General features: G+C 45.1%; 1 protein-coding gene across 5 annotated transcripts in view; it reads right to left on the bottom strand.

Annotated features, from left to right (window-relative positions):
- RBM47 (RNA binding motif protein 47) overlaps positions 1 to 27,064 on the bottom strand; it is a 270,111-nt gene that overhangs the window by 175,882 nt on the left and 67,165 nt on the right. Inside the window, exon 1 of one of the 5 annotated variants that reach the window (XM_030191325.1) lies at positions 17,722 to 17,765. The exons of 3 other annotated variants lie outside the window; for them this stretch is intronic. The gene's annotated coding sequence lies outside the window, so the exon portion shown is untranslated. Of the gene's footprint in view, positions 1 to 17,721; positions 17,766 to 27,064 lie in introns of those variants that run through there. One more of the 5 variants, XM_030191324.1, reaches the window with a different exon arrangement.

Here is a 27,064-nt window from a genome sequence, read left to right on the forward strand (position 1 = left end):
TAGTCTGCTAATGTTTTCAATACTGCAATGTTCAACAGTTTCAACCTTCAATAATCATCATAACAGAACTTCAAAATTTTTTGTAAAGTTTTGGATTCAAACGTTCCCCCCCCCCTCCCATCCTCCCCCCTCTTCCCACCCTCCCTCCCAAAGGACTCGGCTGGCCACCTATTATCCTCTCACTCTCTTATCATACATTCTAAACTGATAGAGCTTCAGAAGTAACATTTTCCCATATTAAGTTCCATTTACCCAATTGATGTTTGCGCTCAGCCTTTAATTTCTCCATTTCGCGCACATACCACAGTTTGTTTAGCCATCTTGCTATCGGAGGGACCCCTTCGCGCCGCCAGTGAGAGGCCACAACCACCCTTGCAGTTCCTACTACATGCTTCACCAGTATCTGTTTACATGTTGCTAGACCTGCAATCTGAGCTGAGAACAGAAACACTTCAGGGGTCCATGGTATTGTGCTTCCCAGCCATTTCTGCAACCTAAAGTGGACCGCCCTCCAGAATGCCCGAATTTTGACACAATCCCACCATATGTGCCCCATTGTGCCTTTATGCCCGCACTTCCTCCAACACATACCTGGGGCCAGTGGAAACATCCTCTGTAAGCGGGCAGGTGTAAGATACCACCTATATAGTACTTTCACTGCGTTCTCCTGTATGGGGACATGTGTCGATACCCCTACTACACTTCTTTCTATTCTCTCCCATTCAGGTTCTCCCAACTTCACACCCAGTTCCCTTTCCCATCTTTGCCTATGCTCACCACTGCAAGGTGATTGTTTACTGATGAGAAGGTACAGGTGACTGATCAGGCCACGAGAAGAAGAAAACTTCTCACACATCTTTTCTAGCTCTGATGTTTGACGTTGCATCACCTCCCGTACCGCTTTAGTCTGAAGGAAGTGTGCTAATTGACAGTATGCAAATTCACCCCCTTCTATCCCCGGGAACCTGTCCTTCAGTGCATTTAAAGACAACAGTGAGTCCCCTTCAAACATTTGGCCCCAGGTTCTCACCCCTTCCTTATACCAAGTAGTAAAAATCCCCTTTGTAGTGCCTGGTAAAAATAAAGGATTAAAAACTATAGGGGTGCTGCGAGTGAGGACGCATTTTCTCTTAGGGAATAAACTGTCCCAGTAGTAAAGTGTCATCGCTACGGATGGGCAGGCTCGTTCCTCCAGGATTCTAAAAGGCTTCGGTAGCCACATGAGTGCGTTCAACGGCGTGTCACCTAAGGAATGTTGTTCTATGTGCACCCACTGTCGATCCGGGTAGTCTTGTTGCCATTCAAGTGCGGCCTTCCCTTGTGCTGCTCTGTAATACCAGGTGAGATTGGGTACCCCCAGCCCCCCTCTCTTCCGTTCCTTATATAGCAGGGCCCTTGCTAACCTTGGATGCTTTCCTGCCCAGACGAACCGCACTAACTTGTCTTGCAATGAAGCTATAAATCGCCTGGGCATCATCACAGGCAGCACCTGAAAGAGATACAGCAGGCGGGGTAATATGTTCATTTTGAGAATAGCTATTCTTCCAAACCATGAGACTCCCAAATCTCCCCATCGCTCTAGATCTTCCCCGATAATTTTGCCTATTCCTTTGTAGTTAGCATTAAAGAGTTCCGAGAACTCCCCAGTCAGGTTAACCCCTAAGTATCTAATTTGCTTAGGTGCCCATCGGAAAGAAGAAGAGATCTTTAAGGATTCCACCACTTCATCTGGGAGTGTCACATTCAAAGCTTCTGATTTTGCCATGTTAACTTTAAATCCCGACACTGCCGAGTATTCCTCTATTACGCTCTCTAGATGTGGAAAGGTGTCTAGAGGTCGAGATATCAGCAGCAGAACGTCATCCGCGAAAAGGGCCATTTTGTGGATTCTATCTGCTATTCTGACTCCTGAGATATTAAGATCCAGCCGCACATGAGCCGCAAAGGGCTCCATCACCATAGCGAACAACAAGGGTGACAAAGGGCACCCCTGTCTGGTGCCTCTGTACAACGTGAACATCTCGGAGTTACCACCATTGACCCGGACACAAGCCCTTGGGGATTCATAGAAAGCCTGAATCCACCTCCGAAACTGTACCCCAAACCTCATGGTTTCCAAGACCTTATACATAAAGGGCCAGTGAACCCGGTCAAAGGCTTTTTCCGCGTCAAGACTTAGAAGACAGAGCGGTCTCTTATTTCTCTTTGCCAGATACATAATGTCCACCACTCTCCTAATGTTGTCCATCGCTTTTCGGTAAGGGACAAAACCCACCTGATCAGGATGGATGAGCACTGGGAGAATAGGAGCCAACCTACTTGCCAACACCTTAGCCAGGATTTTTACATCTGCATTTAGGACCGATATAGGTCTATAAGAGCCACATTCTTGTTGGTCTTTGCCTGGCTTAGGTAGCACTGCTATCCATGCCTCCATCATGGACATCGGCAAGGGCTCCCCCCTCCCCACTTTGTTAAACACGTCTGCCAAGAGGGGAGCTAATTCAGGGGCAAACTTTTTATAAAACTCATTTGGCAAGCCATCCAACCCAGGTGATTTGCTTGAGGGTAAGCTACCGATAGCTACCTGAATTTCCTTAGGGGTAACTGGTTCATCTAGCAGTGCTTGTTGCTGGGGACTCAAAGAGGACAACTCACTATCTAGTAAATATTGGTCTACTAGCTCCAAAGGGGGGCTAAGTTCCTGAGCATACAAAGTCTGATAAAATTCCCCAAATCGCTTACGAATTTGATCAGATGTATCTAGATCCCTCCCTCCTGCCTCTCGTATCTTTAGAATGGTCCACTCTACTTTTTGCCTACGCAATTTTGTGGCCAGAAGGCGCCCCGCTTTGTTGCCAAATTCATATGAGTTCACTCTATTCTTTGCTTGTATCAGGCTAAGCTGCTCGGAATATATGGAATCTAGTAGCGCCCGTTGTGCATGAAGCTCCCGCAATATTTGTGCTGACCCATTGGCTTTGTGCTGTGCCTCTAGTACGCGGATGCTCTCCATACAGCGCGCTATCTGTGCCCTGCGAATCTTTGACTTTTTGCTTGCCAGTTGCAAGAAATAACCCCGGGACACTGCTTTCAGGGCATCCCATACCATATTGAGTGAGGGCCCTGACTCCAAATTAAATTCAAGATATTCTTTTAGCATCTTTTTATATCCTTCCACCACTTCCCCTTCCCCCAAGAGACCAACATTTAGTGTCCATCTTTTATCCTTAGGTTCTGCTCTGATATTTGGTAAGGTAACCCACACCGGTGCATGGTCCGAGATGGTCATATTCCCTATCCCCGCATCAGGTCCCTTCTCTACTAATGTGACATCTAAAAAAATGTAATCGATGCGTGAATAGGAGTTGTGGACTGGTGAATAAAATGTATAATCTCGCTCTCTCTGTTTCAACCTCCACAAGTCCAGTGTGCCTAAAGATTGCGCTAGAGATCTCAGAGCCAATGAGTCCTTCTGACCTTCGGCCCTAGGAGCTCCCGTGCGATCTAAATTTAAGCTCATCACAGCATTAAAGTCCCCACCAATCACAAGGGATCCCTGGACAAAACTAGTTAAGGAGTTTTTAACTCTCTCGATAAAGCTCGCCTGTCCTACATTGGGCGCATATATAGATGCAATTGTTAGGTCCACTTGGGCAATTCTGATATGCAGGAAGATATAACGTCCACCCGGGTCCCTCTTTACCTTGATCACCTGTGCCCCGACCGATGCGTGTATTAGTATCGCTACACCTCCCTTCTTTGACTCTGCTGCCGATGCATAGTGTGCCACTGGGTATTCTGAATGGGAAAGAAGCCTTTCATGTCTGCCCCGCAAGTGTGTTTCCTGCAGGAGGGCCACATGTGGCCTTAACTGCGTCAATTCTTTGTGAAACTTCTGTCGTTTCTGTGGCATATTTAACCCCTTTACATTATAGGAGAGAATCTTTAAGTCTGTACCCATCACTTGTTATTTGAACAAGCCTGATCAGTTGCATTCTTTCGTGACACCTCTGTACAACATTGCATTGTCTTGCATCCGTAGCCCTAACCTTGTCCTCCCCCCTCCCCTTCTAACATTCCCCCATCTATTCTCCCCCCTTACATCCCCCCTCTCCCAACCATTCTCACCACCTGAAAGACCTATGTCCTCCAGATGGGAATCGAGGAAGCTACCCATCAGCCACACAGCCCCCAACCCCACATCCAGCCCCCCCCCCCCACTCCCACAAGGTCTTTAAACACTTATTAATTCCCCTTTTCCCCCATCCCCCTAGTTCCCATCCAGCTCACACCCGGTCAACTTATGTTTCAGCATTAATCCTACCCATAAACTTATCCGACTCTGTGCTTCCCCCCTCCCCCCCAAGTCTTAAGCTTATAGCTAAAAGTAGGTCCTTCACCAGCTGAACAGTCTGCAGGCCAAAACCAGCCTGTCCAGCGACCTTTAGGCACGTTCTCCAAAAGTGAGCTGCCTCCATTCACCATGGCTATTGAAGCACTGTCCCAGCACCCTTGGCAAACCTGTGCAGTCCAGCTCAATGCTTCTGGTTATTTTTCTTGGAAGATTCTGGGACTCTTTGCCACCGTTGAAGTTTCGCTCTCGTAGTGGGCGCCACCGCCCCAGGTGGGGCCTTTGCGGAAACAAGGTCAGCAACGTGCAGGACCTCCCATGCCTCCTGTAGGGTTTGCACCCTATGCTTGTTACCCTTCAGGGTGAAGTTTAGTGAAAAAGGGAATCCCCATCTGTATTGTATCTGATGTTTGCTCAGGGACTCCAGCGCCGGCCTCATCTGTCTTCTGAGCTGGAGGGTGTATTGTGAAAGGTCTTGATAAACCTGTATCTGAGCTCCTCCAAACTCCAGAGTCTTTGTCTTTCTTGCAGCCGACAGGACCTTTTCTTTGATTTCATATTTATGGAACCGCACAATTATATCACGCGTTTGCTGTTCCTTTCGCGCACCCAGTGCTCTGTGCGCTCTGTCCAATTCACACCGCAGCTCTCCCTCCTCAGGGCCTAACAACTTGGAGCACAATGTTTGTACTATCTCCGCCACGTTTTCTGTCTCGCCGCCTTCAGGGACACCGCGAAAGCGGAGGTTATTCCTCCGTCCCCGGTTCTCAATATCATCCAATTTGTATTCCAGGTGAGCGTGTTTATGTTCCATTTCTTGCAGCAGAGTGGCATGTTTATTTAAAGTGTCCGTGTGTTCATCTATTTTCAATTCTGCCTCCTCCACTCTTCCTCCCAATTCTCTGAGATCAGCGCTGAGCGTGTCCATTCGCTCTAATATTTCATCTTTAGACTGCTTGATCTCCGTCTGTATATTGGAGAGAAACCTGCGAAGCTCACCAGATATGCCTTTTTTTGAAGGTGGGGCTCGCGCTTCAGACATAGAGAGTGCAGAGTCCGAATCCGATGGGGAGGCGCGCTCAGGCAACTCGCGGTTTTTTGCGGCCTTGCTCGACATACTTTTCTCTGCCCTTTCCGCCTCTTTTTTCCTCGTGGAAACTGCTTTGCTCATGTCTCCAGATATTTAAGGGTGAGATCCGCTGGTTTTTGCTGATTTTTTCTCCCTTTGGGTTGCTATTTTACCCGGTTTTTCGGTAGTGGGAGAGGGAGCTCCGAGGCTAGGCTGCCATGCTACCCGATGACGTCTTCCTTCTATAAATTTTGACAGGCCCACGAAATGCCCATTTCCCCACCCATAGCCATGCCCCTTTTGAACTGCGTGCTTTAGAATTTAGGCACAGTTCATTACAGAATCCGCTTAGCGAGTTATGCGAATAAATTCTAATTATTGCCAATCAGTGCTCATTATTGCTTGTTAAGTGCTGTTAGATACGCTGATTGTCTTGTTAAGCCAATTAATTTATGCACATTGTTATAGAATGCACCTGGATTTAGGCATGGATCTCTAGGCACTTTATATAGAATCCAGCAGTAAGATTTTAGAATACTGCCAATTACATATGTGTAACTGCCGCATTTACATAAGAACATAAGTATTGCCATACTGGGACAGACCAAAGGTCCATCAAGCCCAGCATCCTGTTTCCAACAGTAGCCAATTCAGGTCACAAATACCTGGCAAGATCCCAAAAAAGTACAAAACATTTTATGCTGCTTATCCCAGAAATAGTGGATTTTCCCCAAGTCCGATTTAATAATGGTCTATGGACTTTTCCTTTAGAAAGCCGGCCAAACCTTTTTAAAACTCTGCTAAGCTAACCACCTTTACCACACTCTCTGGCAACAAATTCCAGAGTTGAATTACACGTTGAGTGAAGAAATATTTTCTCCGATTCGTTTTAAATTTACTACTTTGTAGCTTCATTGCATGCCCCCTAGTCCTAGTATTTTTGGAAAGCGTAAACAGACACGTCACGTCTACCTGTTCCACTCCACTCATTATTTTATAGACCTCTATCATATCTGCCCTCAGCCGTCTTTTCTCCAAGCTGAAGAGCCCCACACTGAACACATTTATACCTGCCACAGAGCAGGTACACATGCTCATACCTAAAGTTGCATGCATAACTGCAGACTTCCACTAGTATTCTATAATGATAATTAAGAGCTTAATTGACGTTATAGAATTTGTGCTTAGCAGTGGCAAATCCATTCAAGGTGCCTCTGTTACATACATACCCCCTGTCAGTCCCTCCCTTCTCCCTCCTATCACATTGCTCCCTTCCCAGCTCCTCAAAGCTCTCGCAATTCCCTCCCTTCCTTTCAATCCCCCGCACCTTAAAATCACCTCCAGTCTTCGCCCGGGCAGTGTCAGCGACAGTGGCACTAAAAGGCTGCCTGTGGTCTGTACTGGGGCTTTCTCTCTAAACCGTCCCACCCCTTCTGACACAGCTTCTTGTTTTCTGAAGGGTGGGATGGTTCAGAGAGAAAGCCAACCTATGAGTGCTGCTGCTGTTGGAACTGCTTGGTGAAGACTGGAGGTGATTTTAAGGTATGGAGGGAAGGGGAGCGGTTGGAGGAAGAAGGGAGGAAGATGTGGCGTGAAATGCATCCCCTATTCAAAATTTCTGGCTATGCCACTGGTGCTTAGTGCATACACTTTAGATGCCTAACATTAGATGACCTGTATAGAATTACTCCTCAAAGGTTCACGAATACATTTGCTAATCTAACTACAAAGAATATATTTATACAATATACACAAAACTGTGGTTATTTAGATTTCTCTATATACTGTAATATATATGTATTTATTTTCATAATGTTTTCCAATCCTATCAAAAATGCTTGACGTGGATTATAATACCATAACCATAATACTACCACTACTTTACTACTATAAATCATTTCTAGAGCGCTACCAGTCGTACGCAGCGCTTCACAATTTAACATGTAGAAAAGACAGTCCCTTCTCAAGAGAGCTTACAATCTAATAGGACAGACAGGACAAATAAGGGATAAGGGTGGGACAGACAGATAGGACACATGGGGAAGGGACTATTGAAGAGAGGAAGACAAAGTGCATACAACATACACAGACAGGTTGGGAGGGTAAGGAGTGCCTATTTTGGGCCTACTTTTAAAGTCACAGAGGTACCTGAATCTTTACAAAACTGCCCCAGAAAAACAGCAGAAATCACAGCTGAAATAAAGACCTAGACATTTACACCTGCTTGGGAGCAGGTGAAAATGTTTCTGCATAAATACGTGCCAACATGCACAAATCCTGACTCCACCCAAAACCCACCCTGAACAAACCTACACCTGAGCCACATAAAAGTACACAAGAATCGAAGCAGGTAATATATGTGCAAAAATGGTCTTATAAAGTTACCTTGGGGCAATTTCTCCAAAACAGTTCGTTTTCATATACCATGACAGGAATGAACCTCACTTCTAAGCTAGGGCATGTGGAGTCAGAGGCATAGCTAGGTGGGTCGTCAGGGAAGTGGCCGCTCCCCCAAACAGACTTCCAACGGCACCGGCACCTATGTTTGACGTGATCTGTCATGTTTCACACCACCGGCGGCAGCAGTCCGCTCTCATTCACCCTGTGCCTTCAAACCTGGCTACGCTTCTATGTGGAGTATGATCTCAGTCTCTCAAATTTACTGCTAATGCTCGCTGTAGTACTTGCATTGTTTCAAAGGGAGCTTCTTTCTGGACTTCATAGGATGTAACATGTATAAGTAACTTATCCAGTTGCGCTTGGAAGTTATTTTTGATCAAGTCTGTGGCACTCAAAATGATGGAAAATATTACTCTCTCTTTCTGCCACATTTTCTTAGTCCTGTTCTGCATTTCTTGATGCTTGAGGATGTTCCCTCTCTCCACACGATTCACCAAGTAATCACTTGGGACCGACACCTCTATAATCAATGCTGTTCTGGTGTTTTTCTCTTTTACCACTATATCTGGTTTTCTGGCACCCAACTTTTTATCAATTAGAATGGGGATGTCCCAGGTGATCATAACTTCTTTGTTTTCCACAATTCTCTTAGGGTCATGATCCCAATGTTTTTCGTTGCACTGATGTGTAATGCTTGCAGAGTTTCCAATGGTAATTTATCAACAGGTTACCTAGGTCAGAAGGCCAAGTAGGCACCTATTTTATTGAAAACAGGGTACTGTATCTAACATCATGCAATCTAACCAAACCAAACATCTAGAGGATTTACAGGAATATTTTAGAAGATATGCAGCACCATGAGATAGAACCTCCCGGTGCAAAGCAACGAAACTTTTCCACCAGTCCTATATAGATTTATACAAGTCCAGAAATATCCAGATCTTCTGTTCCATAACCAGTTGTTGCTGCTTAGGAAAGAACAGATGTAGGACACTGTCCTTATCCCTGCGAGAATTCTGAGGTCATTATTGGTTAAATTTATTTACATACTGCCTTTCTGTGGTACAATCAAAGTGGTTTATATTTTACATTCAGGCATTTTCTCTGTTCCTAGAGGGCTCACAATCTGAGGGGCCCTTTTAGTAAGCTGTGGCAAAAAGTGGCATGTGGCAATGCGAGCGCATCTTTTGGCCACGCGCAGGGCCAGTTTTTACCGTGTCCTGGAAAAAGGACCTTTTTTTAAGGGGCTGGAAAACGGATATATGACAAAATAAAAACCAGCACGCGTCCATTATTGGTCTGAGACCTTACCGCCACCCATTGACTTTGTGGTAAGGTCCCACGCGCTACTTGGGTGGTAGGCATGCAGCACACGCCCACTCCATTTACCATCGGGTAAGCACTACATGGTAGAAAACAGAAAATATTTTCTACTGCGTGTTTTCGGCACGATGCTTATTTGGCGCATGCTGGATATGCATAGGCCCCTACGCGCCTTTGTAAAAGGGCCCCCTAAATTTTGTACCTGGGACAATAGAGAGTTAAATGACTTACCTAGGGTCACATGGAGCTGCAATAGGAATCAAACCCAGGCCCCAGGGTTCTCAGCCTGCTGCACCAACCATTAGGTTAAAGATAACATTGTTCTATTTTCTTCCTCCAGTGTATCTTCTAGAAACCTTGTTAACTCCGGGGAGAAAGGCTGTTACCAATATTCCTCTTTCATAAAATATTTCCTAAAGAAGTCTAGAGGTGCCAGCAAAGGCACTTTGTTAAAGTTCAGCAGCTGCAAGTTCAAAGCCCCGGAGAACTTTTCCAATTCTACTCTGGATCACCCTTTTGTTCAAAATAATCCCAGATTGAATGTTGAATATTTGGGACATCCATTGCTCCAGATTTACAAGTCTGGCATCAGATCCACAGATGATCTAATCTTTCTTTATTTATATATTGCTTAATCCCAGCTCGTTCAAAGAAGCTTACAGGAGAGTTGCTAGAAAATGCTAGTAAATTACATAATTTTCAATTAAGGTACAAATTTAATAGCACTCACAGCTACATAATGATCATGCTCCTGCAGAAGAAGAAAAATAGCCGCCATGGCAGGAGCATTGATCATTATGTAGCTGTGGGTGCTATTAAATTTGAAACATTGATGCGGGGGATGTAAGCAAATATAGTATGTTAATAGCGCTATGACAATTTTTGTTTCTTCAGAGAACCTCTTCCCTGAGGAAGCTTCTCAAAACCTGGCCAAGTCGGTGGAAGTTCTCCTGTGCTGAAATTTCGCTGCCAGCCAAAAGACAAGTGCTGTTCTACGCTAATTATGATTTGAAAAATGTTTGACATGAAGTTAGAGAATTGAAGCAATTTTGAAAAATATAAATAGATGGATCCATGACGATTTGCACCACAACCATTTTTCAAAAAAAGAATGCTGAGTTTGTATGGTGTGAGCTGCATTAGAATCTGAAGATCCCCATAAAAAACTGCATAAATATAAGTACTGTACATTTTGATGGCACTCTGGGATAGTATTGTGAAGAGATACCACATAGAAGTTTAAAAATAGACTCTAAAGGACTATTGTTTGGGACAATGTGTGTATTATAACCTCTAACTTAAGCAGCCAAATCGGACCACATGAAACTCAGTCCTATCTGTAAGCAGTGTCGCTTAGGTGGTTACAGTTGAGAATAATCTAATCTAATCTAATGACGTCATCCTGCCCATGAACTCTCAAATTAAATTTCAGTGATAAGTCAAATTAGTGAAGAAACAGAATGAGACCAAAATAGAGTGGAGGAGTAGCCTAATGGTTAGTTCAGCAGCCTGAGAACCAGGGTAAATTCCCACTGTTACTCCTTGTGACTCTGAGCAAATCACTTGACCCTTATTGACCCAGGTACAAAATAAGTACCTGTATATAATATTTATTTAGATTTTGCTCACCCCTTTTTCAGTAGTAGCTCAAGGTGAGTTACATTCAGGTACTCTGGATATTTCTCTGTCCCAGGAGGGCTCACAACCTAAGTTTGTACCTGAGGTAATGGAGGATTAAGTGACTTGCCCAAGATCACAAGGAGCAGTAGTGGGATTTGAACTGACCACATCTGGATTGCAAGACTGGTGCTCTAACCACTAGGCCACTCTTCCACTCCACTTTGTAAACCACTTTGTAACCACAGAAGCATGATACATCAAGTCCCATCCTCTTTCCAGGTAGGGTGTAAGGTAAAGGAAAATCAGGAACATAAGAATAAGTGGCATTAGCAGGTCAGAACAAAAAAAGTAACTGTATATAATATGTAAACCACTTTTTAACCACAGAAAAATGGTATATCAAATCCTGTCACCTTTCCCTTACCTGTTGCATTCCAATGCACCACTTCCCTTTCTGTGGTTGGTGTCTCAGCTCCCCCAGAGACCACAACTGTTGCTTCATCCAAGGAAGCTGTACTCTGGGATTTCCCATAACTCAGCTATAAGTTCTGCAGCCAATGGTAGGGAAAGAGTCCAGGTACCTGGTCTCAAAAACATTTTTACATTGAAATCCTCTGCTAAGCATGCAGTTGTTGCCAAAAAAAAAAAAAAAAAAGCAAGCAGAGTGTTAGGAGTTATTAGGAAAGGGAATTCCGGAAAAAAATGGAGAATAGCTTAATGCCTTCTTATATCTCCATGGTGTGACCACACCTTCAATATTCATTGCAGTTCTGGTCACCAGAACAGGTTCCCAAAAGGGAATGGAACAGCTGCCCTATGAGATTAGCAGTGGTGATCCTAGGTCGGCTGCCACGCGGGGCGGATCGCCGCTGCGCACCCCCCCCCCCCCGGGTGCAATAGCGTCCATCCCCCCAGGGTGTAGCACGACACCCCCCTCCCCGGCGCATCAAGCCCCCCTCCCAGGCGCAAAGACACCCCTCTCCCTGGTGAATCAAGCCCCCCCCGGGTGAATTCTTGGCTGCTGGAGGGTGCAGAGAGCAGCCGCGCGCCTGTCGGCTCCACTGGCTCCTTGTTCCCTTTGCCCCGGAATAGGAAGTAACCTGTTCCGGGGCAGAGGGAGCAGGGAACCAGCGAAGCCGACAGGCGCGTGGCTGCTCTCTGCACCCTCCAGTAGCGTGCACCCGAGGCGGACCGCCCCCACCGCCCCTCCCTTCCCATGCCACTGGAGATTAGGACTCTTCAGCATGGAGAGGAAACAATGCAAGGTACATATGATAGAGGTGTATAAAATCATGAGTGGAGTGGAACCAGGCAAAAGTGAATCAGTTGTTTACGAATTCTAGAAGTAAAAGGACTGGTGGAAGGGGGGCAGAACTATGAAGAAGTAGCCCATTTAGAGCAAATCAGCAAAAATATTTTGTCACTCAGGGCTACATTCTATATATGGTGCCTAAAAAAAATCAGCACTGAACCCCCCCCCCCCTCCACTTAAGAGGTATTCTGTAAGCCACACCTAAATTTCGGCGTGGTATATAGAATTAACGCTTAAGCGAAGTGGTCACATGTAAATTCAGGTGCCATTTCCATCAACAAAAATGTGGTGCAAATGCTCGTGCCTAAATTTACGCACAGAGCACCATTATTCTATAGTTACGTGCGTAACTCAAAACCCAAAATCACGCTCCTGATCTGCCCGAAAACACCCATGACCCTCCCATTTCTGAGCCTTTTTCGGGCCACGCATAAATTTTAGCATGGATCTGGCACCTAAATTTACACATGTAAATCTAATTAGTACCAATAATTGCTTGTTAAAAAGCCAGCTATTGGCACTAATTGTCTCAACATTTTATTAAATTGCATGCGCAAATCAGGAGCATGCCTAAATTTGTACGCACAATGTTTGGCGACTTTTATAGAATCAGGGAGTCAATGTACAATCAAGCTCTGAAATTTATTGCTAGAGAATATGGTAAAAGCAATTTGCATAGCTGGGTTGAAAAAGACAGTGAACAAGTTTCTGGAGGAAAAGTGTATAAGCTGTTATTAAAGAGGTAGACTTGGAAAAAACTACTGCTTATCCCTAGTTGTAAGCAGCATGGAGTCTATCTACATTTTGGGATCCTGTCAGGTATTTGTGGCCTATATTGACCAGTGGCTGCTACTGATTGAGTTTCTGTCAGGTACTTGTGACCTGGATTGATCACTGTTGGAAGCAGGATACTGGGCTAGATGGACCATTGGTTTGACCCAGTATGGCTATTCTTATGTTAATGGCACTAATCCAGTGCATGCTCAGTTTCATTAAAATGAGCGTGCAGTGCACGGCGCGCTGAAAACAAGAGAGAGGAAGCAAGTGCGAGACCATCGCGGGATACACGCTTCAGCTAGCAGGGGTTGGGAACCCCCACGAGCAAAGGTACCTGTGGTGGCAGCAACGGGGAGGGGGGCCCAGTCGTGGGGGGGTGGGTGGGGGTTGGAAGCAGCGGGGGAGGGGCAGCAGCTGGGGGCAGCAGACTAAAATGTGCCCCCCACTTTGGGCTCTGGACCACCATTCTGCCAAGGTTTGGCTACACCCATGGTATTGAACTCTATTGAAAATAAAGTACTGGGTTTGATGGTATTTTACACTTATTAAAGGCAATTCTGTAAGGCACACCTAAAGCTAGGTGCCAGTTGTAACATAGTAGACGCCGGCAGAAAAAGACCTGCACGGTCCATCCAACAAGATAAACTCATATGTGCTACTTTTTGTGTATACCTTGATTTGTACCTGTCCTCTTCAGGGCACAGACCGTATAAGTCTGCCCAGCACTATCCCCGCCTCCTAACCACCAGCCCCGCCTCCCACCACCAGCTCTGGCACAGACCGTATAAGCCTGCCCAGCACTATCCCCGCTTCCAAACCACCAGTCCCGCCTTCCACCACCGGCTTTGGCACAGACTGTATAAGTCTGCCCAGCACTATCCCCGCCTCCCAACCACCAGCCCCGCCTCCCACCACCGGCTCTGCCAGAAAAATGATATTACAATAGTCAAGCAAGGACAGTACCAAGGATTGAGCCATCAGCCTAAAACCTAACTCTTTAAAAAATGTCAGATCCGTCTTAATTTTCTCGCCTGGTGAAGTGACTTTTTAACCACGATATGTATTTGTGGCTCTAAGGATAATGTTTGATCAATTAAAACACCAGGTATTCTAATTGTTGGTGATAGTTTGTACTCAGTGTTCTCTTATATGTAAGCCACATTGAGCCTGCAAAAATGTGGGAAAATGTGGGATACAAATATAACAAATAAATAAATAAAATATTTTCCTTCACTCGGTTTTTCTGCCGTTTCTATCCTGGCAGCTCCTAATTAGGGCAACCAATGGAATGCCTTTTTTTTTTGGGGGGGGGGGGGTGCCCAAGCTCCAAACTTCCTGATCAGAGGGGCAGAAGCCTGCAGGCCTTGAGCATGTATTTATTTATTTTATTGCATTTGTATCCCACATTATCCCACCTTTTTGCAGGCTCAATGTGGCTTACAATTCATCGTGGAAACTGGAAATAGACAAGAATATACATTTGGTTTTACAGCAAGTATTAGGTGCATGATGGTGAAATACGTAGTACTGGAAATAGAAAAGAGTATACATTTGTGTTAGCAGAAGTTTTGGGTGCATGATGGTGAGATACATGATAGTATTAAAGTCATAGACATTAGGTACATGATAGTGTGAAAGCAAAAGACATTAGAGAACGTTCCTGGATATCTTAAAGAATGTAGAGTTACGCGTGTTGTTCTTTATGATATATTTTGTCGAAGAGATAAGTTTTCAGGAGTTTGTGGAAACTGGTCATTTCATAGACCGTTTTCAGGTTACGTGATAGTGTGTTCCAGAGCTGTGTGCTTGTATAGGAAAAGGTTGATGCATGCATTGATTTGTATTTCAAGCCTTTACATTTGGGAGGATGAAGGTTGAGGAATGTGCGGGAGGACTTTTTTGCATTTCTGGGTGGTAGTTCTATTAGGTCTGATATGTAGGCTGGGGCGTCACCATGGATGATTTTATGGACCAAGGTACAGAGTTTGAATGTGATGCGTTCTGAGTGGGAGCCACTGTAGTTTTTCGCGAAGGGGTGTTGCGCTTTCGTATTTTGGTCTGCCGAATATAAGTCTGGCTGGGATGCTCAAGGCCCTGCACTGGCCAATTATGATGCCTCTTATGCTATTCTGATTTTAGAGTTGCAGTCCTGGGGGGGGGGGGGAGGTAAGAAAATAAATACCTCACAGAGCAGAGAAGGAAGCAAAGTTTTTAGAGGGGGTGCCATGGCACCTGTAGCTTACATTTGGTCGTCCCTAGACATGGACATTTCTGACTTTCGGAGATTTTCGAAACCAAAGATGTCCATGTCAAAAATGGCCAAATGCAACCCATTTGGTCATGGGAGGAGCCAGCATTTGTAGTGCACTGGTCCCCCTGACATGCCAGGACATCAACCGGGCACCCTAGGGGGCACTGCAGTGGACTTCGTAAAATGCTCCCAGGAACATAGCTCCCTTACCTTGTGTGCTGAGCCCCCCAACCCCCCCCCCCCATACCCACTACCCAGAACTGTACACCACTACCATAGCCCTTATGGGTGAAGGGGGGCACCTATATATGGGTACAGTGGGTTTCTGGTGGGGTTTGGAGAGTTCGCTGTTTCCTCCACAAATGTAACAGGTAGGGGGGGGGGGGTATGGGCCTGGGTCCGCCTGTCTGAAGTGCACTGCAGTACCCACTAAAACTGCTCCAGGGACCTGCAAGCACTGTCATGGACCTGAGTATGACATCTGAGGCTGGCATACAGGCTGGCACGACATATTTTTAAAGATGTTTTTTGAGGGTGGGAGGGGGTTAGTGACCACTGGGGAAGTAACGGGAGGTAATCCCCAATTCTCTCCGGTGGTCATCTGGTCATTTCGGTCACCTTTTTGTGGCTTAGTCATAAGAAAAACAGGTCCAGGTGAAAACGTCCAAGTGTTCGTCAAGGACGTCCTTGTTTTTTTCGATTATGGGTCAAGGCCGTCCAAGTGTTAGGCATGCCCAAGCCCCGCCTTAACTACGCCTCTGACACACAGTGCTCCACTTGGCACGCAGTGCTCCACTTGGCACAAGAACTCGCAAGCCTGACACAGAGTTTAAAAAAGGTTTGGATAATTTCCTTAAAAAAAAAAATCCATAACCATTATTAAGATAGACTTGGGAAAAATCCACTGCTTATTTCTAGGATAAGCAGCATAAAATGTATTGTACTGTTTTGGGATCTTCCCAGGTACTTGTAACCTGGATTGGCCATTGTTGGAAACAGGATGCTGGACTTGATGGACTTTTGGTCTGTCCCAGTATGGCAACTCTTATGTTCTTATGTTCTAATACTGTTAGCTGCATGCACTGTATGGTACACTTGGGAATGGCAACTTATGTCAGCCACTGACCTACCAATAAGGGGTTGCGCCTAAGTTTTGGCACACCAAAGCCACTTTCCTCCAGATTCTATATAGTGTGCCTAGTGATCCGCACCAAAATCCAGGCATATTCTATAACAATGCACGCAACTTAATTGGCTTAACGAGCAAATTAGCATTGATAACAGCACTTAACAAGCAATAATGAGCACTCATTGGCAATAATTAGAATTTATGCGCACAACTCAGTAAGTGTATTGTGTAACGCAGTGCGCCTAACTTCTAATGCACGCAGGCAAAAAGGGGCATGGTTATGGGTATTCCAAAATTTATGCACGTAGTTCTAGAATATGGCCCTGTACACCTGAATCTATGTGCCAGGATTTACACCATTTTCATTGGCGTAAATGTACATACATAGTTTTAGGCGCTGAGATATCAACTAAGCATATTCTATATACTGCACCTAAATCTAGGCGCCACTTATAGAATATGCCTAAGCGGAAATGTTTTCCACGCTGAGTTTTTAGGCGTCATGTATAACCCCCCCCCCCCCCCCCCCTCTGTGCTTATACTCTGTAATGGGTTAGACATGCCTCAACGCCATTAAGGAATTAGCACTGAGCATGCCCCATTATAGCCCCCTAATTTAGGCAACACTTTAAAGAATTACCCCCATGTGTATGAGCTGCATAAGTGTAGATGCCAAGTTATGAAATTGCCCTTCATGAGCCTGATTCATTGAGTCTTCTTAAAAGTGAAGATCACAGCAAACACCTGCATTGACTCACACTTTTCCAGATCAGGTCAAAGAGTTTGAGAGTTAACAAGAGACACATCAGGACAGAAGCAGCAATGGCTCAGATAATACCCTCAGAACTGAGGAAAACAGAACTGGTCTAGTCTTCACCAAGTTAAACAAACTTACTGCCCCTGAGGCATAGTAGCTAAACCTCTCACTCACCTGAAACTTTAGTTTTTGTCTCCCAATTATTCTGCAATGCAGTATAGACTCTTTGGTATGTAATTGTGATATATGTTTGTGACAGAAACGCCTTCCTCCCAACCCAGTAGCTTGAAATGTGTTCATTATCTCACTGATTACATTTAAAATGCCTCTGAAGATGGCTGGTCACAGTCAACATTAGCAGTCAACACTGAATATACTAGGGGGGCTGAAGTACAGTTCTAAATGATGCCTTTCTTTAGTTTGACCATGGAAGTTCTCGGTGATAGTGCATGTAGCCTGCACACTAGAATTTGCAGTTAATAAACACATATTGTCATTTCCTGAACTGTTGAAAAATGCCAAATTCTATACACTCACGATAACACTAAAAAGAACAGGAAAACCAAGAAGGAAACTTATAAGGCTATAACCTCAACATTTACACATGTCAGGAGGGTAGGCACATGAAACCTAACAAACCTCCTTTTCCACCCAGACATAACCATATTTTATCAAACACAAATCTATTATAAATTAGGATTCAGTGATAGAACCAGATTACTGACTTACTGATGTAATTTCAGGAGTATATCAGAGTCACATTCATGTAGGCAGCCAACAGATCTGTGGGAACATGCAGGTACTGTTTGCAGGCAGAGGTGTGCAACCAGGCATGCGCAGAAAACTAAGGACACGTACAGCATACTTCAGCTGCTTAGTCTTTCATAGCAAAATGTAAGATCAGATCTCACCTAACAGGATTTCTTAGTCAATATTTGCAAGCAACATTCAGAGGAGTTCCAACAAGTAAACAAGAAATGCCAGATTTAAGAATCTGCCAAAATTAGAGTGAGAAGGCTGTGTGGGAAAGTCCGTAGGTTTCACAGTAGAATTTACATATCTAAATTATGGTGGAGGGGAGAGGCAGTTTGAAAGGAGCAATTTCCTAACTTTCACTATGTGAGTTTCTATGCTGCACAAGCCAGAACTTCTTCTCCCATAGAAATAGATCGGGCCATTTTTATTTTTTTTTTGTAGAGAGGTTATTTTTCTGGAACCCTCAGGCATAAGTGGCTCATTTTTAAATTTAATGTGACTTTCATTGGTTTTCCCTCAAGTGAAATTTGATCTCATCCTGTTAAAATTTTGAATTAATTTTCCCTCAGGAAAATTTCTTACCAACATTTGTTGCGTTGGAAAGAATAAAACAAGTAGAGAAAGCATGCAGAGCAAAGCTCATGTTATCACATATAGAAACTTCCTGCAAATCACTTCCTCTCTTCCTGTGAAAAGAGCTGCTTTTCAGTCTTCTGCCCCCACTGTATTCCCATTGGCTAGATCCTACCTATGGACTCTGCTGAAACAGAAGATAGGAGGGACAGAGGGCGGGTGGGGGGGGGGGGATTAACACTGAAACATATCCAGACATATTTCACATCCTTCTAACTTCTGGACATTACTGTAAAATTCTGCTAATTTTTGAAAGAAGCAATCCTAACCTCCTGAGCACATCTCACAGGGCCCGCCCTCAAAGATAGTATATGTAAAGTTTGCCAATGGCTTCATCTGGCCTAAGGGTAGTTGTGAGGGGCTAGTTGTGGGTATGGAGCAATTTGTGGGGTGGTAGGACTATTGCAGGGGGGTAGTTTTGGGATTGTGTAAGTTGTGGGTAGGGTAGTCTTTCAGAATGAGGTAGTTTACAGAATGATAGAGAAATTGCAAGGGATTAGCTTTTGAGCTTGGGGACAGTGAAAAGACCATTCAAAATAGGATAAGGAGAAAGCCAGTGATAGGGTATTTCTAAGTGGGTAGTTTTTGGGGATGGGACAGTTTACAGGGTGGTGGGGAAGTTAGAGGGTGTTTCTTGGAGTGGGGCAGTTTGCAGGGGTTAGTTTGAGAGTTTGGTGGTGGTATGGAAGTTGCAAGGGATATTTTTTGGATGTGGGGCAATTGCAGAGGTAATTTTTGGAGATAGGGTGGTTTGTGGAGTAATGAAGCTGTTACAGAGGGTGTTTTTGGGGGCTGGGGTGGTTTGAGAAATGGTATGGCATTTTTAGGGGTAGTTTTATGTATATTTCAAAATTTCATATACCGCCAAGCTTACATACCCTGTGATGGGGCAGACTGTGGGGTGGTGGGGCAGTTGCAGGGGGTAGTCATTGGGGATGAGTCAGTTTGTGGGGTGGAGTGGCAGTTGTGCAGAGTAGTTTGGGGATTTTGGGGGCAATGGGGGGTTGGGCAGTGCAAGGGATAGTTTGGGGTTTGTTTTTTTTTGTTTCAATCTCTTTATTGATTTTAACAAGAAAATACAACACACAATGAAAACCACTGGGTCAACAGAATCATTACAGAAGATAAAAATACAATACAATACCTTAGTCTTATATACCGTCAGACACCAAGGGGTTTGTTTACTAAGCTGTGCTAGCAGCTTCCGCGCAGCATTGTCGACATAGCCCATTAACAGTGAATAGACTGTGTCGGCACTAGCACACAGCCAGCAGCACTAGTGGCTTAGTAAACCCCAGCGCAAATGATCTAGGCGGGTTACAATAAATATGGCACCGTGGCCAAATTAACATTTAAAAAACTATGAAAAAAATACCAACTCTATATATACACTACAAAAACTATCAGAAATAGCAGAACAGTTGCAGATGACATAGATGTTTCTGAAATAACCATTTTTTCAGTTGTTTACAAAAATTCAAATAATTTATGTTTAAGGATCTTTTTACTAAGGCACGCTAATGGCTTTAGCATGCAATAAGAAGCCCATTATATTTCTATGGGCATCTTATCATTTAGAACACGCTAATTTGTTAGCGCACCTTAGTAAAAGGACCCCTTAGTTCCAGCCTCAATTCAACCAGAAGAGAATTCCAGAGATTGCAAGCAGCAACTGAAAATAATTTCCTATGAGATAATGGTAATCAAATTTGAGTGGTTACAGATAAATGTAATTTATTCAAGTAGGCCTGTCTGCTAAGTCTACGGTGTAATCACAAGTTTATAAGACTGGCTAAACAGTGCACAATGTTTTAAATTCAAAGGAAGCCCTGATAGGCAACTAATGAAGTGATGTTAACAAAGGAATGATTCTATCATATTTGGGTTTGTTTAAAATATGTCTGGCAGCCTTATTTTAAATCAATTGTAACTTAGATAATGCCTTCTGTGTTATTCCTAAGCACAAGACACAACAACAATCCAAAAATACAAAAACTACAGCATAAACTAATTTCTGAAGATCATCAATAGAAAAATAAGGACAAACCTGACAAATGAAACACAATTTAGCAAAGGACACAGAAATGACATGACAAACCTGTGATTCACAGTTTAAACAAACACAAAGGGGTGAACAAACAAGTGGATAAAGGTGAGCCGTTTGATATTGTGTATCTGGATTTTCAAAAGGCGTTTGACAAAGTACCTCATGAAAGGCTCCAGAAGAAATTGGAGAGTCATGGGATAGGAGACAGTGTCTTATTGTGGATTAAAAACTAGTTAAAGGATAGAAAACAGAGAGTAGGGTTAAATGGTCAGTATTCTCAATGGAGAACAGTAGATAGTGGGGTACCTCAGGGATCTGTGCTGGGACCGCTGCTTTTTAACATATTTATAAATGATCTAGAGATAGGAGTAACTAGTGAGGTAATTAAATCTGCTGATAACACAAAGTTATTCAAAGTGGTTAAATTGCAAGAGGAATGTGAAAAATTACAAGAGGACCTTACGAGACTGGGAGACTGGGCATCTAAATGGCAGATGGCGTTTAATGTGAGCAAGTGCAAAGTAATGCACGTGGGAAAGAGGAACCTGAACTATAACTATGTAATGCAAGGTTCCATGTTAGGAATCACTGATCAAGCAAGGGATCTCGGCATTGTTGTTGATGATATGTTGAAATCCTCTGCTCAGTGTGTTGCAGCGGCTAAGAAAGCAAATAGAATGTTAGGTGTTATTAGGAAAGTAATGGAAAACAAAAGTGAGGATGTTATAATGCCTTTGTATCGGTCCATGGTGCGACCACACCTCGAATATGGAAAAATTAATTCTTACTTGATCATTTTCTTTCCCTCAGTCCCATCAGATCAATCCAGAGACTTGTGGGTTGTGTCCCTCTACCAGCAGGTGGAGATAGAGAGAACCTCCGAGGTTTGCTATATGTGGACCTGTGCAGCCAGCTGAACCTCAGTATGAACGATACCAAAGCAGTGGAATGGAAACAATAGAAAACTCTCCTGACATTGTCAGACCAATTCCCAACATACTTCCACCACTTCTATATTTATTTATTTTATTTTTTAATCAAAGGAACATTCAGAACAACGGAACCCGAAAAAAAAAAAAAATAACCAACTGCAACAAAACCGCAGACAGTAAGCCCAGGGGGGACTTCTGGATTGATCTGTTGGGACTAATGGAAAGAAAATTATCAGGTAAGAATTAATTTTTCCTTCCATGGCGTCCCACAGATCAATCCAGAGACTTGTGGGATGTACCCAAGCAGTCTTCAAGTAGGGCGGGACACCCCCAACCTGGCAGAAATCACCAACGAGCCAAACACCGCATCTTGACGAGCTGCCACATCCACCCGATGACGAGTGAATGTATGGACCAAAGTCCATGTAGCTGCCCTGCAGATATCTGCCAGAGAAACCTATTGGGACTCTGCATAGGAGGAAGCTTGAGCTCGTGTCGAATGAGCATGAACTTGCAAAGGGGCTTGCTTGCCCAATGCCACGTATGCCGAAGAGAAGGCCTCCCACAACCAACGGGCTATGACCCTTCTTACTACCTCCAAAAAGGACGAAGAGATGGTTAGAAAGAAGAAATTCATTCATCACCTCCAAATACCTGAGAAGAGCCCGTCTCACGTTGAGGCACCTTGGGCAAAAACGAAGGAACTATCCTAATCAATACCCCCGCCTCCGTAAAATGCAGGAAGGAGTCTCTGCAAGAAAGGGCCTGCAACTCTGAAATTCTCTGAGCGGAAGTAATAGCTACTAGGAAAACCGCATTCAAGGTGAGATCCTTAATCATAATCCCCGATAAGGGTTTGAAAGGAGGATGCTAAAGCACTTTGAGAACTAGATTAAGGTTCCAGGAATACAGAACTGGCACGTGAGGAGGGCACAAACGATTTACGCCCATCAAGAAACGAACCACATCCGGGTGGAAGGCGATGGACGCTCCCTGAAGCCGGCCTCTAAAACATGCCAGAGCTTCCACCTGCACCTTTAGAGAACTCAACGAGATTGATTTTTTATAGCCTCTTGAAGGAACGCGAGGATAACCAATACTGAAGCTGAAGTCGCTGACAATCCCGAACCCTCACACCACGAATTGAAGGTACGCCACACCCTAGCATAAGCTATCAAGGTGGATCTTTTCCGAACCTACAGCATCGTCGCGATAACCGCGTCCGGATACCCTTCTCAACCTCGCCCTTTCAAGGGCCAGGCCATAAGACCAAAGGGGGAGGGATCCTCCATCATGACTGGCCCCTGCAGCAGGAGACCGTCCTGCATCGGTAGCAGAAAAGGATGATAGAAACAGAAGCCTGATCACATCTGCATGCCAGGGTTGTCTGGGCCAATCCGGGGCCACTAGGATTATTCAACCAGGATGACTGCAATGCGAGTCAGTAACCTGCCCACCATTGGCCATGGGGGAAAGGAATAGAGCAGGCCCCTGGGCCAAGGTTGAAGAAAGGCATCGATGCCTTCTGAGCCCAGCTCTCGTCCCCTGCTGAAGAAACGGGGAACCTTCACATTGAATGCGATGGCCATTAAGCCCATCTCTGGCATTCCCCAACAGGCAGTTATCTGATCGAAGGTCAGAGGGGAGAGCGTCCACTCCCCCAGCTCCAACTGGTGGTGACTGAGAAAGTTCGCTTGTACATTCTGTGACACCGCTATATGAGTCGCTATCAAGAAAGAGAGATGAGTCTCTGCACTACGGCAGATCAGAGCCACCTCACGCACTAGGGGTGCACTCCTGGTGCCCCCCTGATGGTTTACATAGGCGACTGCCGTCGCAATGTCCAAAAGAACTCAAACTGGGCAACCGCGGAGAACAGACAGAAACTCCCAAAAGGCCAGACGAATCGCCCGTAACTCCAAGTGGTTGATGGACCATGAAGCCTCCGTTGATGTCCAAATGCTCTGGGCCATCTGTTGCAGGCAATGAGCCCCCCAGCCAGACAGTGACACATCCGTGGTCACTATCTTCCATTCTGGGGTTGCCAGAGGAATGCCCAACACCAGATTCTTTTGAATGAGCCACCAGTGCATGATTGTGTGAAGACGGGCCGAACATTGCACCCGAACCTCGTAATCCTCCGAGAGCGGAGACCAACAGCTCAGAAGGTGCCACTGGAGAGGGCGCATATGAGCTCTGGCCCACTTTACCACGTCCAAGGTGGAGGCCATGGAACCTAGAACTTGTACATAGTCCCAAGCCCGCGGGTTCGGAGTTTGAAACAGCACTTGTATCTGAGCCTGTGCTCGAGCTGAAGGAAGAGAAACTATCCCTGTTCGGGTATCGAAGCACACCCCCAAGTAATCCAGCACTGAGCACAAAAATGTCTAGCAAATGGCCATTTTCAAAACATTTCAAATATTTGAACGCCTGTATCATGTCACCCCTGTTTCTCCTTTCCTCCAAGGTATACATGTTCAGGTCAGCAAACCTCTCCTCGTACGGTTTGCAACGCAAATCTCATATCATTTTTGTAGCTTTTCTTTGCACCACTTCCAGTCTTTTTACATCTTTAGCAAGGCACGGCCTCCAAAACTGAACACAATACTCCAAGTGAGGCCTCACCAATGACTTGTAGAGGGGTATCAACACCTTCTTTCTTCTGCTGGTTATGCCCCTCTCTACACAGCCTAGCATCCTTCTGGCCACGGCCGTCACCTTGTCACATTGTTTCTTCACCTTCAGATCCTTAGACACCAAGGTCTCTCTCCTCAGTCGAGCTTACTAATCTCTCCCCTCCTAAGGGTGAGGCAGCTGTAGGGCTGTTGTAGGCAGCTGTAGGGCCTCCAGTACTGGCTGTGAAACTTAGGGTCCTGTTTACTAAGCCACGATGTAGGCGTACAAAATTTTTAGCATGCACTAAAATTAGCATGCGCTAACACTAGAGACACCCACAGGAATATAATGGGTGTCTCTATCATTACAATGCGCTAAAATGTTAGCATGCCTGCAGCATGGCTTAGTAAACAGGGCCCTAAGAGTTCATCACAAAAATGAGGATACATCCTCCAAAATAGTGTAAACTCAACCAATGTATGAAATACACAAAAGGTCCAATTGGAGGAAAAAGACCTGAGAAATGCCTGTAAGGGAAAAATCCCTAATATTGATATCTAAACAGATAGTCTGTGGACTAAAGGGGCTTCTATGCTCAGTTTCTCACCAGACTACTCATAATCACTGGTCAAAAAACCTCCAAAAGAGTGCAATAGTATATAAACAAAAATTTAATGTTCATTCATATTCAAACCAAGCACCCTGTCCAAGGAGGGCCCAGCACCAGCAACCAAAAGAGAGTGCTCAGCCAGCCACAGGTCCTTCTTCCTGCAGCATCCTACCGATACGGAAACAGGAAGTTACTTCACAGTAAGCGGGACACAGCAAGAAGGACCTATAGCTGGTAGAGTACTCTCTCTCTCTTGTTTGCTGCTGTGGGAGGGGGCAGCAGTGGCGGCGGGGGTGGAACGGCAGGGTGGAGCAGAGGTGGCAGTGGGGGCGGCGAGGGGGGCCCTGATGATTGTTTGCCCCAGGCCCAGCCATAGGCGGTCGGTGGCCCAACTGTTTGGGGAGGCTAAAGGGGGTGGGGTTAGGGGTGGTGCTTACATCCATAATTGTCTGACAACACATAGAAAAAAATAAGTAAAAGTAAAATAGTCACAATAAATACCTTTTATTAAATGTAGATATTAGATATGTATCATATGTCAAAATAAAAAAGTGGTTGCTCAAAGCATATATTAACCAATGTATACTATTAAAAAATGTTATCAATTAGTAAACGCTGCTATTTCCATCCATGGAAAATCCCAAAATGAAATGGTCACAATAGTTAAGTAACATCCGGCGACTAGACTTCACATCATAGGTGTCAATGATCTGCTCAGGGTTAATATCTCCAACAAGATCACTTTCAATGTTCAGTAAACATAAAGCTGTCAGTATTTCTTGACCCATTGTGGATCTCTGCCAGTTTCATACACATCTCATATGAAGCCAAAATACTGAACTGGAAAGTTACCTCAAGAAATCAGACTCAGCATGCAGCAATACTAGAGAAATTAAAACTTAAATGCAAAATATTACAGATGCATATTTCCAAAAGCTGGCATATTCTGAATAAAATACTTTTTTCTACCTTTCAGTCTGAGCATGTAGTTTTTCTATTCGCTTTGGTCCCAGTGTCTTCAGTTTTATGCAGTGTCTTCTTTCCATTTGATATTTTTTCTCTCACTATGTCCACATCCTCCTGTGTCCTTATGCGTCCTGTCTACCATCTGTAGCCCTGTCCCTATCCTTCAGTGTCTTGATCCAGCTCTTAAATTCAGCAGTTTTCCCTCCATCCATATCCATCATTTCTCCTCACTCCTCTCCATCCATGTGCATCTACTTCCCTCCCCTCCATCCATGTCCAGCATTTCTCCTCTCTCCCTTCCCCTCCATCCATGTGCATCTCCTTTCTTTGTCTTTCCTTCCCTCCATCCCTGTCCAACATTTCTCCTCTCTTCCCTGCCCTCCATCCATGTGCATCTCCTTCCAGTTTTCCCTCCCCTCTATCCATCCATGTCCAGCACCTTCCCTCTTTCTCTTCTACCTTCCCATCCAGTGTCATCCCTCTTTCTCTCTCCATCCTTCCACCCATTACCCTCCCAATCCTTCCGTCCATTTTCTCCCTCTCTTTCCATCCATTGTCTCCCTCTCCTTCCGTCCATTGTCTCCCTCTCTCTCCCCTTCCTTCTAGACAGTTCTCTCTCTCAACCCTTTTCCATTCAGCATGTCCTCTCTCTCCCATCCTTCCAGTGTCTTTCCTCTTTCCCTTGCTAATAGCGTCTTCCCTCTTTCTGCCCCCTCCTTCCAGCATTTTCCCTCTTTCTCCCTCCTTTCATCCAGCAGCATTTCTCCCTCCTTTCATCCAGCATTTCTCCGTCTGACAGCTAGGGTCTCCCCAGTTTCTCCCCAGCAGCTTCTCTCTCTCTCCTGCCCATGTCCCTCTTTCTCTCCCCATCTTTCCACTCATCTCTCTCTCTCTCTGTACCCCTCTTCCATCCAGCACCTTCTCTCTGGCTCTCCCCTGCTCTTTTCCATGGCCCCTCTTTCTCTCCCCATCTCTCTGGCTCTCCCCTGCTCTTTTCCATGTCCCTGGCTCTCCCCTGCTCTTTTCCATGTCCCCTCTTTCTCTCCCCATCTCTCTCAGGTTCTCCCCTGCTCTTGTCCATGTCCCTGGCTCTCCTCTGCTCTTTTCCATGTGCCCTTTTTCTCTCCCCATCTCTCTCTGGTTCTCCCCTGCTCTTTTCCATGTCCCTGGCTCTCCCCTGCTCTTTTCCATGTTCCCTCTTTCTCTCCCCATCTCTCTCTGGCTCTCCCCAGCTCTTGTCCATGTCCCTGGCTCTCCCCTGCTCGCTCTCTCTCTCTCTCTCTCCTCCAGCGTCCTCACTTCCCTACCATTTCCAGCCACGTTCTCTCCCTCCGGGCCTCTTTATAGCAGCACTAACACAAGAACAAAAAGAAGTGCGGAGCCACAGCAGCCTTCAGGCATGCGCTGTCAGCTCTCCCGGTCCTCTGCCCAAGGAACGGGAAATTGACGTCAGTGGGGGCTGAGGACGGCAGAGCCGACAGCGCATGCCTGAAGGCTGCTGCGGCCCCGCAC

The sequence above is a fragment of the Microcaecilia unicolor genome, chromosome 2 (genome assembly GCF_901765095.1).
Source record: "Microcaecilia unicolor chromosome 2, aMicUni1.1, whole genome shotgun sequence".
NCBI classification, from domain to species: Eukaryota; Metazoa; Chordata; class Amphibia; order Gymnophiona; family Siphonopidae; genus Microcaecilia; species Microcaecilia unicolor.